We start from the raw sequence: 13,315 nt of genomic DNA, 5'->3' as shown, positions 1-13,315 counted from the left end.
CTGTTATGTACACATCAATACTAGGTAATAAACTATCAAAATCTTGATTGGCTCAGCTCAGACATTAAAGACACATTTTTTATTAAATGTTAAATGTATTGTTTGCTATAATTGGCGCAACCCTGTTACCAACAGCCAGGGACCTGAAAAAGTATCACAATTTAAATAAATAGATATAATTCCTTTACCATTAGGTGAAATAAGTAACATTCTCTCTAAATAACTATTTGATTTCAGATATGAGTTGATTTAAATTAATTTAAGAAACTTTCAAAATCTATTGTACTCAACTTTTCAATAAGGACATGTTTCACTTTACTAATATCAGTATGTATTTTAAGATAATTGCTCTACAACTTCATGCATATTGTTGGTTAAAGAGCTTAATAGGTCAATACCCTTGTAAGCTGAGAAAGCCATTTATTATTATTTTTGATTAAAATTATATGGTAACAGGGTTGAAATTAGTGTAACAGGGTTGTGGTTAAGTAACTGGTTTGCCATCTACATTATTTTTCAGCATAGATCATTAAATAAATGTGTAAAGTAAATGCTCCAGACAACAAAGATATTCTTTGAATGTTTTTAATTCTTTGAATTTTCTTTTTCTCATGAAATAATATAATATTTGCTTTTCTAGCCCCCCAAAAAAGTGCGGAAAAAAGTGCAAAACTGGAAACAACAACAAATGGTACACATTCTGTACATTGGCACATTGGTGCATTGGCACTGTAAACATTGGGGTCATGGTAGAACGTCCCACAGCAATTATCTCAACTTGCAAACAAAAACAGACAGCTTTTCAACAGATCCACATTAACACTTGGCTAACTTCTGCCACCTCATTTTCAGATTTACTTTTCATGGCTGACCAAAGTATTCCATATTTCGCTTGCAATGCTCTGTTCTGCTCTTTTCAACTTTTCTTCTAGTTCCTTTTGTTTCCTCTGTGATCTTTTTTGACCAGCCCATCTTATTCGTCTCCCGTCACGTTGCCTAAAAGAAACACACAAACATAGATTATTGTTCCTTAACCATTTTACATGTTGCAAATTGAACATTGCAACCATTAGCAGAATGTGCTTACAATAACATGCATTCCTCATTTACTTTATTGTACCCTAACCTTGAAGTCCCAGATTGAGAGGTGGAGCTAGAATCTGGCAATTGGGCCCTCAATGGGTTTTCTGGTGTGACTGGAGATGCAGGGCTCATAGGAGGGGTGTTCAATGCTTTGAGCGTCTTCTTCCTTGCGTTGCACCTCTCATGTGCCTCTTTCCATCTCTTTCGCTGGGCACGCTGTGCTCTCTCCGTGCGGTCTTTTTGCAATAGCTTCTTCCCTGTTTTTAAGTATTCCTTCCATTTCTGTTTCTCTTTTTCTAAATATTGCTGTCTCCTCTCTGGATCAGCATCACGCCTAGCACGATAGCGCCTTTGCTTTTCAGCAGCGCTGAGGGGTGGACCATCACTCTGAAAGAAAAATAAAATAATACAATTGAATTGTTTAAAATATGTAGACTAAACTCAATTAGTTTACTATGTGTAAAATATTTATTTGGACCATGAATAATGGTTTTGAATTCTGAGTAAACTGAGGAGTTGCAATCCTGTTACTGCAGGGCAATCCTGTTACTATAATCACAGCAACAGGGTTGCCCCTCACAGTAAAAGGGTTGCCACTAACAGGGTTGCAAATCCATGCTAATGTTAGCTTTTTCTCAAAAGATGAAGCTAGCTATTTAGCTAACTGTTAGCATTTACCAAGAGAACACTCTTACATAAGTAAATAAGTAAAAACTTTTTTTAAAGTATTCATATTATACTGGAAATATGCGTAACAGGGTTGTTGGTGGTAGATTGAGACATTCAAGCAAGGCTGACAATGTTATAAAAATATGAAAAATAGAAGAGAGGACATACCTGTGCTCTACCCATGCTGAAGGTAAAGTGTTTGATGATGTAATTTCCAATGTGTCATGTGATCATAGACATATATAAAGGCTAGATGACTCGTCCGCGCTGCTGCGACGTCGTCACACGGCGGCCATCTTGCCACAGGAGACTCGCTCACTCATAACATTGTGTTTAATGGTGCCTGTACTGCAAAACAACCTTAACTTGCTCAATTCTCAACAGATTTTCAAACAGTTTGGTTTGTTATGAACGTCAGAGATGTAGTTATGACACTGCTTACTTGTGAATAATTATAAACATTGAAAAACGTACTTTTATATGAAAATAACCAGAAACAGATAGCTATGACATGGTATTTATATTAAATAAATATTTCTATAGTATTCTTAGTTATATTTATATTTCCATTACAACATATATACATACATATATTATTACCATATAACATGTATGTATATATATATATATATATATATATATATATATATATATATATATATATATATATACATACATACATCTTATATGGTAATAATATATATATATGTATATATGTATGTATATATGTTGTAATGTAAATATAAATATAACTAAGAATACTATAGAAATATTTATTTAATATAAATACCATGTCATAGCTATCTGTTTCTGGTTATTTTCATATAAAAGTACGTTTTTCAATGTTTATAATTATTCACAAGTAAGCAGTGTCATAACTACATCTCTGACGTTCATAACAAACCAAACTGTTTGAAAATCTGTTGAGAATTGAGCAAGTTAAGGTTGTTTAAGCAGTACAGGCACCATTAAACACAATGTTATGATTGGGGAGCTCTCCTGTGGCAAGATGGCCGCCGTGTGACGACGTTGCTCTCCATTGGCAGCAGCGCGGACGAGTCATCTAGCCTTTATATATGTCTATGCATGTGACACACACCTTTCTTCTTCTTCTACCATGCTAAAAAGCTTAAGGTAACAGGATTGCAGCCAAAGTGTGGGACACAGATTCCATTCGTAATAATACTTATTTAAAATATTTTTTTGATAAAAAAATTGCTTTCCACATCTACAAGAGACATCTATGGACAAACAAATACAAAAGAAAGTAGATTTAAATGTAATTTTAACAGTTTTATCTGATATTCAATTTGGTCACCAAGGGGCTGGGACAAGGGGAAATGGCATATTAGGGGGTACTCCCAACTTATTTGGTATTTTTAAAAATATTTTCAAAACATTGTTTCTCCCAGATGATTTAGATTTGGTCTAAGGACTAGTAAAACTTACACAAAAACTTGATGATTATGTATTTTGTACACAGTTTATTTGAAATTTCATGGGTGGGACGTCAAATGTCCTCCAACTCTGGAATGACCCACTTATTGCAATGCAGACGTGCTTCACAGCTCTGAGCCAGTGTTTCTTTGTGCCTTTGTCTGAAGAAGACTCTTAAAAGAGTTGAAACGTTACGTTGAGCCACACATTTGTTTTATCGATTATTAATGACATTTTTCATTTTCCTAATTATTTTTTCATTATATAAAAAAGTCATAACGGTGGTGACTAAACAACCGTCATTTGGAGCTGCCCGGACAGACCGGACACCTCCTGTCTCCTCATTTTATTTTTCATTTCATAAAAAAGTAATGGTGATAAACGACGACTGGACAACCGTCCGTTACCAGAGGGGACGTCTGAATTGTCGTCAGCAGAGGTTTTATAAGGAGAGGAACCTTCTCTCCTTCATTTGTGCTCAAGTCAGAGACGGTGAAGGACGTCAAAAGCTGCTCAAGCCTGATAGCTTTGTTGTTCATTGTTTTTGGTGCTTGGCCTGAGGAAGACCGGACACGGTTGAAACGTTGCCCCAGCACACATTCATTTGTTTTTTTTTTTTTTGTTAACATTTTTTTATTAGTTTTATGCCAACTTTTAAAAAGAAAAAGGGGGCAGACAGTCTCAAGCACAGCTCTACACACTTGCTGTAGCAACATGTCCACTGTACATCTGAAAAGAACAAACGCAAAAAACAGGGGAAAAAATGTATCACAACTTTCATTTGGTATTTTGATTTGTTGATAATACATTTTTATTTGTATTTTTTGTAAAAAGCTTAAATAGTTTTATTTAAAATCTAATGTCGTTTTATTTCATTTAATAAAAAAAATTCTATTTTACATTGAAACTCAGTATTTTTAAATTCATAGACATTACAAAATCATCTTTTAGAAAGCCTTAAAATAGATTTTTTTTATTTTATTTTACTTGACTTTAATATTTAAAACCAATTTTCAGTAACCCAAGATCCGGTGACGGAGCAGCAGGAGGGAATAAATAGAGCAGGAGGAGCTTACATTAATATATTATTATATTAATATATATTATATCAGGCTTTTAACTGACTCATTTAACTATTTTAAATTTCTTAAATTACTACTTTTAGGATTTTATGTTATGTTATACTTTTTAAAACTCTTTTAGTGTATTTTATCCTGCTTTCTTGTAGCTTTTAGCTCCAGTGTTTCCTCATGGGGAGCCTCCATGCTGGGAGTGACTCTGGCCTGCAGGGGGTCGTCCTGGGGGTGGTTCTGGCCTGGATGGTTGTGGAGCTCTGCACCACAGCTTCACCGCTGTGGTGTGGACTCCTCTATCCGTCCGGGCCGGGATGGTCTCTGTGGCCCCCCCCCTTGTAGCTGCGGGCTATGGGACCTCCTGGCGTGGACGGCTCCCTGTTACCGTTTCCTCACCTGGATCCTCTGTGCCTAGCCATGTCTACACCATGTGTCTGTGTGTGTCTGTCTGTGTGTGTGCGGGGAAGGGGGAGGGGGAGGGGGAGGGCGGGGGGGAGCATTAATACATTTTATGTTTATGTTTTATGGAAAGCACTTTGTGTTACGTTTTTTTTTGTATGAAAGGTGCTTTATAAATAAAGTTTGATTTGATTTGATTTGATTTGATTCATTCTGCTCTCGCTCCTCGGACAGTGCAGACGTGCTTCACAGCTCTGAGCCAGTGTTTCTGTGTCTTTGCCTGAAGAAGACTTAAAAGAGATGAAACGTTGCATGGAGGCACACATTTATTTGAGTTGACACACGTTTGTTTTATTTATTTTTAATCACTTTTTTCATTTTCCTAATTATTTTTTCATTATATAAAAATATCATGATAGTGATGAATGACAACCATCGTTGGGAGCTGCCCGGACAGGCCGGACACCTCCTGTCTTTGGGGGACAGGTTCCTTTTCCTAACCCTAACCTTAATCCCATTCCTCTAATATTCAACTATCAGATTTATTTAATTTAAAAACAGGGTTAAAAAGATTTTAATTTTAAAATTGGCATTTTTTTTATTAGTCTTATTTAAAAAACAAGGATAAAAGTTCCTTATTTTAAAATAACTAAAATAAACATTACATACATTTTATTAAAAACAAGGTTAAAAGTTTAAAATAATAAAATGATATTTCATTCAGTATTGAAGATTTAAGACAGTAAATCATTTCTGTGTAAAGTTGCTGGTAAAACAGCCGGTACAGACGGTTAAAAACAGAGGGTATAAAAGGCGGAGCCACCAGGAGGCTCATTCTGCTTCTGGCATTCAGAGAGAAACATCTCTCTCCCCAGAAACCTGTTCACAGTTTTACTGTTTCAAGCCTGAGGAAGACCCAGAGAGGGTCCAAACCTTTTCATTTGGAACACCTTCCTTAGTTGTTTTTGATTTAAAAACACCTTTTTGTTTATTTTATTTCATAAAAAAGTCTTTTTATTTATTTTTCCATTAAAATTAATTTAAAATTCCTTTTATTTTTTTATAAAAATGATTTGATTTTTTTTCAAAACATCAAATAGAGGAGTTCTTTCCTTCTTTTTGGAAAGCATTTCTGTTATATTTATATTTTATTCATTGGTGATTTCATTTGAACATTTATTATTGAACCCTTTTGTGGTGTTCATATTGTTGTTACTCACCAGTGTTTGTGGGTCTGGTGGACCCTGTCAGGGTTTTCACATTTCCCCCAGTTTGTGTTTCAGTTCTGTCTTGACCCTCCTGTTTCCATCTGCCCTGATTGTCTGCACCTGTGTCTCGTTATCCTGTTGTATCTAGTCTTGTCTTTCCCTGCTCCCTGCTGGTCCGTACTGTTTCCTCCCTCCATGTTCTCCTCGGCAGTTTCCCTGTTCCTGTTCCCGGTCCATTTTTTGATCCTGCTCAGCAGCGCTTTTGGTTTGTTTTTGGTTCAATAAATCCTGCTTTGTGAACTCCTGCCTCCTGCGTTTGGGTCCTCAATAAACCACAATCGTGACAGGACCCGTTGCATCTTGTTGTTTTTAATGCCTCACAATCAAATACTTTTATGTTAAAATATTCAACAGATGTTTACTTCATCCCAATTACAAGCAGTATAAACAGTATGTATGGTTAATACTGTATTTGCTTAATATTTGAAGGATAAGATAAGCAAGGATAAGAACCCTGAAGTAGGCATGTAAATGGGTTTGGTTCAATTCCTTCCACTTCTCTCCAAAAACACATCTTCCTTCTAAATCAGAGCAGTCAAGAATAATTTTCTGGATGGAATCTGGGATGAAAAGCTGAAAAGAAGACTTGATGTCCTGTGTGTGTGTAACTGCCATCCGTGTTGGCCCTGGTTGCATCCTCATCACATTGGCAGCTTTGCGGGGTGATTCTTTTCCTGGGCGAGAAGACCGTTCAATTTCAAGATTTTTTTAAATCAATATTTCCTCACTGGCTCCATTCTGACGGTCTTGTTCTGGTCCTGTGGCTGGCTGCTGACGGCCTGGTCCTGTGGCTGGCTGCTGACGGCCTGGTCCTGTGGCTGGCTGCTGACGGCCTGGTCCTGTGGCTGGCTGCTGACGGCCTGGTCCTGTGGCTGCTGACGGCCTGGACCTGTGGCTCGTCTTCTTTTTGGAACTGGCTCAATCTCATCTTCTTCAGAGTCACTGTCAGACTCGAAATGTGATCCTCAGTTTCTGAAATCTCCTCTTCTGAATCCTTTCCCTCTTCATCAACAACTCTCTCTTCCAAAATCAACTCCAGGGCCCTCTGCGCAGAGTACCTTTTGGCCATCTTGATCGATTGTGATAAGAAATCACACTGGTAAATCTATATTTATAGTGTCTCGCCTCAAATTTTTAGCATAGTGTGAGAAAATAAACATTCCTGCAGTGTTGATGCTTCAATTTTGAAACAATGTTGCAACCTTGTGTGGGAACCGCAGGTACAGTCACACACACACACACACACACACACACACACACACACACACACACACACACACACACACACACACACACACACACACACGAGGGGGACAGAGTGTAAGGTACAGAACATCAATTTCCACACCTCTATTAGCCCGGGTCCAGTGGACCAGGACATCTTATATGTAATAAAAATGTGTAGGGGGGGTGTACGGTGTGTGGTCATTAAAAATGTATTCTGATATATGTTCTTCCAGCAAAGAAAATCCCGCTCTGATAGAGGCATCATTAAGAAATGGTTCCGCCTTCTTGCTAGCAATATGCTGCACTTTTACTTTTGGGTCCATACTGAAGCGGTTGAACGCCAGTGTGACGACTTCCACCCCTAGCGTCTCCAACATGGTCATCTGTGGAAAGAATAGGGAGGATAACAAAAACAAAACATATTACTGGGTCTTAGAAAGAATGTTGCATGGACAACTAACAAATCAAAGTGACCCATAGGTTAGTACTAAACATCTTATACCATCATGAACTGTGCAGCTGTGACATGACATGAAAATGTTGTTTATTAGTGAAAATACATGTAGAAAACCTATTTGACCGTTTCAGAAGCATAATCGTCTTCCTTGGCGCAATAATGAGCATCAATGACTTGGACATAGAAGCACCTCTCTTCTGCACTAAAGTGACAGGAGTGTTATTTCTCTCCAAAACCCCTTGAATGTGAGGAAATATGAGGTACCATGTGTACGAGCCCTTAATACAACTGCATGGTCACCTTGAAGAAATACAGTAGCTCTGACAGACCTCTCTCTTGATTTGATTTAAATGCCTGGAGATCTTTAGTTCCCTCATCTAAGGACTGAGGGCTTCTGCACTTCTTGCAGCCTTTAGAGCAGCTGCCTCTTCATTATACCGTGCCTTCTCTTCCACAGGCAAGCGGGAACAGGCACTCAGGTCTTTCATTTCACCTGGAAAATAATTAAGGGAATTTAATGAATTATCTTGTAGTCAAACTTAACAAGCTCACCAACATTGTGGTTAGTGTCTGCCCTGTGATTGAGGTCAGGGGCTCAATCCCACTCTGGTCATGAACCCAAAGCCACCCCAATTGCTATGGGCCATTTTGTCCAAAAAAAAAAAAAATCAACCTGAACTTTTTAGATAGTTTGTTTGTAGACTTAGATAAGCTTAGTCTATGTAGCAGCTTACATAGACTTTCTAATCTTTTGTTTCGTAAACTTCGCACTGTTTAGTACATTGTGGAGCACTGTATAGTATTTAGTATTTACCCATGATAACTGCCTAGTAGGTATTAAATGTATTTGATGTATTGTACTCTTGCTTAGTGTAAATTGCTCTGGATTAAGAACGTCTGCTAAATGCCTAAATTGTTAACCCATTAACATGTGGTCCAAAGGCAAGAGCTCCACTGACTGAACTATCCATAGTCACTAATACAGTAGGTGAAGGTGCATTTGGGTGTAAACCAACCATAGAGCCATAGAGAGGAGGAGGAGGAGGAGGAGGTGGGAGGCCCCTGGAGGAGGGGCCTGGCTGCTCCTCTGGCCAGTCAAAGGGCTGCCCCTGCCCCCCCTGGACCAGGGGCAGCCCTCTGGATGGAGGAAGAGGATCCGTCGCCACAGCCGGAGCAGGGACGATGCCGGTTCCTGCTCCAGCACGGTCCTCTCCCACCTCTTCTGCCGACGGCTGAACCTGGACAAACAGAGACAGGTCGACATCAGGATGTTTCACTACAAGACGAATGCAAGTACAGACTCTGGATCAGTGTCGGAGCTCTTACCACTGCGACAGAGTCCGCTGATTTAGCTCAAAGAGCTGAATCTCAGTCTGAGCCATCAGCCTCGGGCTCGCCAGCACCGTCTCCCTGATGGCCACGTAGTCTCCGTGGATGAGGGACCAGCGGGTCCTCGTGATCCTCCCACGCGTGTGGCGGCAGGATGGAGACGGCAGAGCTGCTGCAAACGGCCTCCACCAGGCGGCTGCATCCGGCCAGTTTGCAGGGCCCGAGTTGAGTCCGAGTAGCAGCTGGAGGTGAGACAGACGCTGTTTAAATACGGCAGACGGCAACAGAAGCACCAGAGCTGTTTGAAGTGAAACTCACCGCTGGAGACTTTCCTTGCCAGGACAGGAAGTGTTCTTCCCCTTTGCTGCCTTGAACCGCCCCTTGGACTGTCTGTCCTGGTGTCTGGACGGGTAGACGACTCGCCGCTTGTCCTGCTCTGGCAGGCGTTGCCAGAGCGCGATGAGTCTGTCTACCCGTCTCTCTCCGAGCCCCTGGAGACTCCTGGCTTCCACCAGGGCCCTGGCAGCTTCAGGACGTGCTGGTATCCCGGCTGGCCATCAGGACCCTGGACCTCCTCCTGAGGAGGAAATGGACAAGAAAAAGACTGTTGTGAACAAATAAAACCACACGATATTAAGAATGCTGTTTGCTTCTCCATCATGTACATCTTCTGCAACACTGTACAATGTTTTTTGTCTGTTAAAGTCAGCTGTGAGTGTGGTGGTTACCTCAGAATCTGAGGAGTTTTGCGGAGCAGGAGACCGGTTTCCAGAGGCTCTTGGAGAGTCAGGGGCGGCCGGACTCGATGGCTCAGACCTGGGTGCCTGACTTGGATCACCTGACGGGGATGCTGCAGTGCTGGCAGGGGTTTCTGGGGCAAAGACGAAGGGTTCCAGGACGTCCTCCTCTATGCCCTCATCCACCTCTTCCAGCTCGGTCACGGCAGCATCCTCATCCGGAGTGTCAGTGTCCAAGTTCAGTTCCTCAAACACGCTGCCCGTCTGCTGGTACAGGTACTCCAGACCGATGAGCTCCCCTGTGAACAAAGTGAACAGAAACTGCTGTAAATCTGTGCCACGACGGTGTACCAAACAGGAAAAAATGCCTGGGTATCCCGTCATCTACCGGTGTACGCAGCGGGATTGGTGAAATCCTTAACCATCAGATGACCAAGCACCCTTTGGCTCTTCAGGTTAAGGGCGTGTTTGAGGTGGAACTGTAGGAGTGCAGAGGTTCTTTCTCAGCTGCATCCAGAGTCGCCGCTGCGTACAGCTGCACACCGGGGGGTCCTGAACCGGTCTGAACCGGTCTGGGTGTACAGCTGGACACCGGGGGGTCCTGAACCGGTCTGAACCGGTCTGGGTGTACAGCTGGACACCGGGGGGTCCTGAACCGGTCTGAACCGGTCTGGGTGTACAGCTGGACACCGGGGGGGACCTGAATGCAGCTGAGGTGGCACCTCTGCGTACTCCAGATGTTCTGGATGCGGAGAGCGTCCAGGAGCGGGATGTCCAGGGTGTTGCGTCCTGCGGGTCCGAAGGTGTCCAGGAGGTCCTGGATGAGGAGCGCCGTCTCCTCGGCCCCACGCGTCCTGCGCCGACAGTGGAGCCTCCACTCCTCCCTGGTGAGCCTCCGGATCACCTCGGCGTCCGTCAGTCCAACCATCCCGCCTCTCCCCTCCAGATCTGACCTTTGCCCTGATGAGACGGCAGGCATCTTCGGGGTCCACCTGGAAGATGCAGTAAGACAGCGGCCTCATGAAGGTGGGGTACAGCTCGTGGCTCTCTGTGGTGACACCCGACGCGAAGCGACGCATCAGGTGCCAGATGTCCAGGCGGACCACGAGCTGCGTCCACTCCTGTCAACACAGACAAACGCACGTGTAATTATTGCCACACCCGTTTTCTGTTTAGCCGATGCGGCATCATTGTCAGCTGTAACGTCAATTCATACCGAAAATAAAGCAGCCGTCTTTGACACGCGGTCTCTGTTGCAGCAGTCGCGGTCCACGTAAATGATCCGGGGGGGAGGAACCTCGGCGAGTCGGTACCGCCTCATCAATCCGGCCGCCATCCTGGAGAGGCCCTCGGACCCTCGGAGCAGGTGAGGACGCTGATGAGGACCTGCCCGTGCTCGTTACCCACGTCGGTAACCCAGGCGGCCGTGTCAGTGGCGGTACCCGCGAGCTTCTTCGTCACCTGAACAGAAACGTTCATTTCAGTACACGGACAGAGCTGAGGTTTGCAGACATCTGGGAGGAAAAGTCAAGTATTAAAGTTATAAAACCTTAGTCTAGTCCATCTTTAAAATGGACCCGAAGGTGGACGTGATCCTGCCCTTGTACTCCTCCAGCCGTGTCAGGACATCGTAGCCGTACACCGTCAACAGCCAGACGGGCGTTGGCACGGGTGCCATCTGGGGCGGTGACGGGAACGGCTGTGTCACGGCGGAGGAGGACAGGAACGGCTCGCAGACGCCGAGGTACTGGATCGCTCTCCGCATCCAGGCGTCCGAGTGCTGCTCCCGCAGGGTGTTGTGCAGCCGAGTGGCACTGTTGTCCAGGGTGCCAGACCTCAGCTGCACAATCACCCTCTGATCACAGGACAGCCTGCAGAAACCGGAGAGTCATGAGCACAAGAACGCAGCTGACACAGTTTTACACGAACCCGTGGCAGCTGCTTCTTACTTGTACGTGAGTACAGCAGGAACCTGCAGCTGTAGGTGGGGGCAGCTGCCGGATGATGTCCTGTGACCATCCCCCGACCTTCTTCTTACATCGGGCACTCCAGGTACTCAGTGGCCATGAGGTACCAGCCGTGGATGTCCAGGACCCTCCGGATGGTCCTGTACAGCCCAGCCTTGGTCAGGGACCCGCTGCACAAAGACTGGGGGCCCGTCAGCTGCAGACGCCACATCCTGGGAGTAGGAATGGGTGATATTTTACCGTTCACGATAAACCGTCAAAAAAATTACCCACAGTAAGAATTTGTATCTCACGGTAAAAATGATACATTCCCGTTGATGACGTTTGTGTAAAAGCTGATTTATGGTTCTGTGTTAAATCCATGCACAACGTACGTGAAGGAAGGAAAGAAAGAGAGAGAAAGAGAAAAAGAAAGAAAGAAAGAGAAAAAGAAAGAAAGAGAAAGGAGAGAAAAAGAAGAGAAAAAGAAAGAAAGAGAAAAGAGAGAAAAAGGAGAGAAAAAGAAAGAAAGAGAGAAAGAGAAAAAAAGAGAGAGAAAGATAGAAAGAAAGAAAGAGAAAAGGAAAGAAAGAAAGAAAGAAAGAAAGAAAGAAAGACAGAAAGACTACGAAATGCCTGCAAGAAGAAAAACTATTTATATAGATGTTTCTTAAAACTAAGGTCAAAAGAAGCAGAAGAAAGGTATAAGAAATATAAAAATAAATTAGTATGGATAATAAGAAGACATAAAAAAGAATACTATGGTGATTTACTAAATAAAAATAGAAACAATATAAAGGCTACATGGGGAATAATAAATGGTGTAATAAAAAATGATCAAATAAAATCAGCTCTTCCAAATTATTTTGTGAAAGATAACTATGACATTAATGACAAAACTGAAATAGTAAGCAAGTTTAATGATTTTTTTGTAAACATAGGCCCTAGTCTTGCAGCAAACATACCAACAATAAAAGACAATACAGATGAAAACACAATAATGGATAATGTGAATAGCATTTTTCTTGGTAAGGTAGAAAAAGAAGAAATACTGAATATTGTAAAAAGTTGTGCAAGTAAAGGATCCACTGACTGTGCAGATATGGACATGATATTAGTAAAGAATATAATTGAATTGGTTATTGAACCATTTACATATATATGCAATCTATCATTTTCAACGGGGATATTTCCTGATAATATGAAAACAGCAAAAGTAATTCCACTCTATAAAAATGGAGATAAACATGTTTTTTCCAACTACAGACCAGTATCCTTGCTTCCACAATTTTCAAAAATATTAGAGAAATTATTTGTAGTTAGGTTAGATACATTTATTGACAGAAACAATATTTTAAACAATGGTCAGTATGGATTTAGAACCAATCACTCCACATCAATGGCACTTATGGAATTAACTGAAGAAATTTGCACTGCAATTGATAAGAGACATTTTTTTGTAAGTATTTTTGTTGACCTCAAAAAAGCCTTTGATACCATAAATCATACCATACTTCTAAAAAAATTGAGCAAATACGGTATCAGAGGGGTGGCACATCAATGGGTCTCAAGCTACTTAGAGAATAGAAAGCAGTATGTGCAGATAAATAATGTCAAATCTGAATCACAATTTATTAAGTGTGGCGTACCTCAGGGGTCGGTTCTTGGGCCAAAACTGTTTATTTTGTAT

This window comes from Cololabis saira, chromosome 10 (genome assembly GCF_033807715.1).
Source record: "Cololabis saira isolate AMF1-May2022 chromosome 10, fColSai1.1, whole genome shotgun sequence".
Taxonomy (NCBI): Eukaryota; Metazoa; Chordata; class Actinopteri; order Beloniformes; family Belonidae; genus Cololabis; species Cololabis saira.
This window is presented reverse-complemented; position numbering follows the sequence as displayed.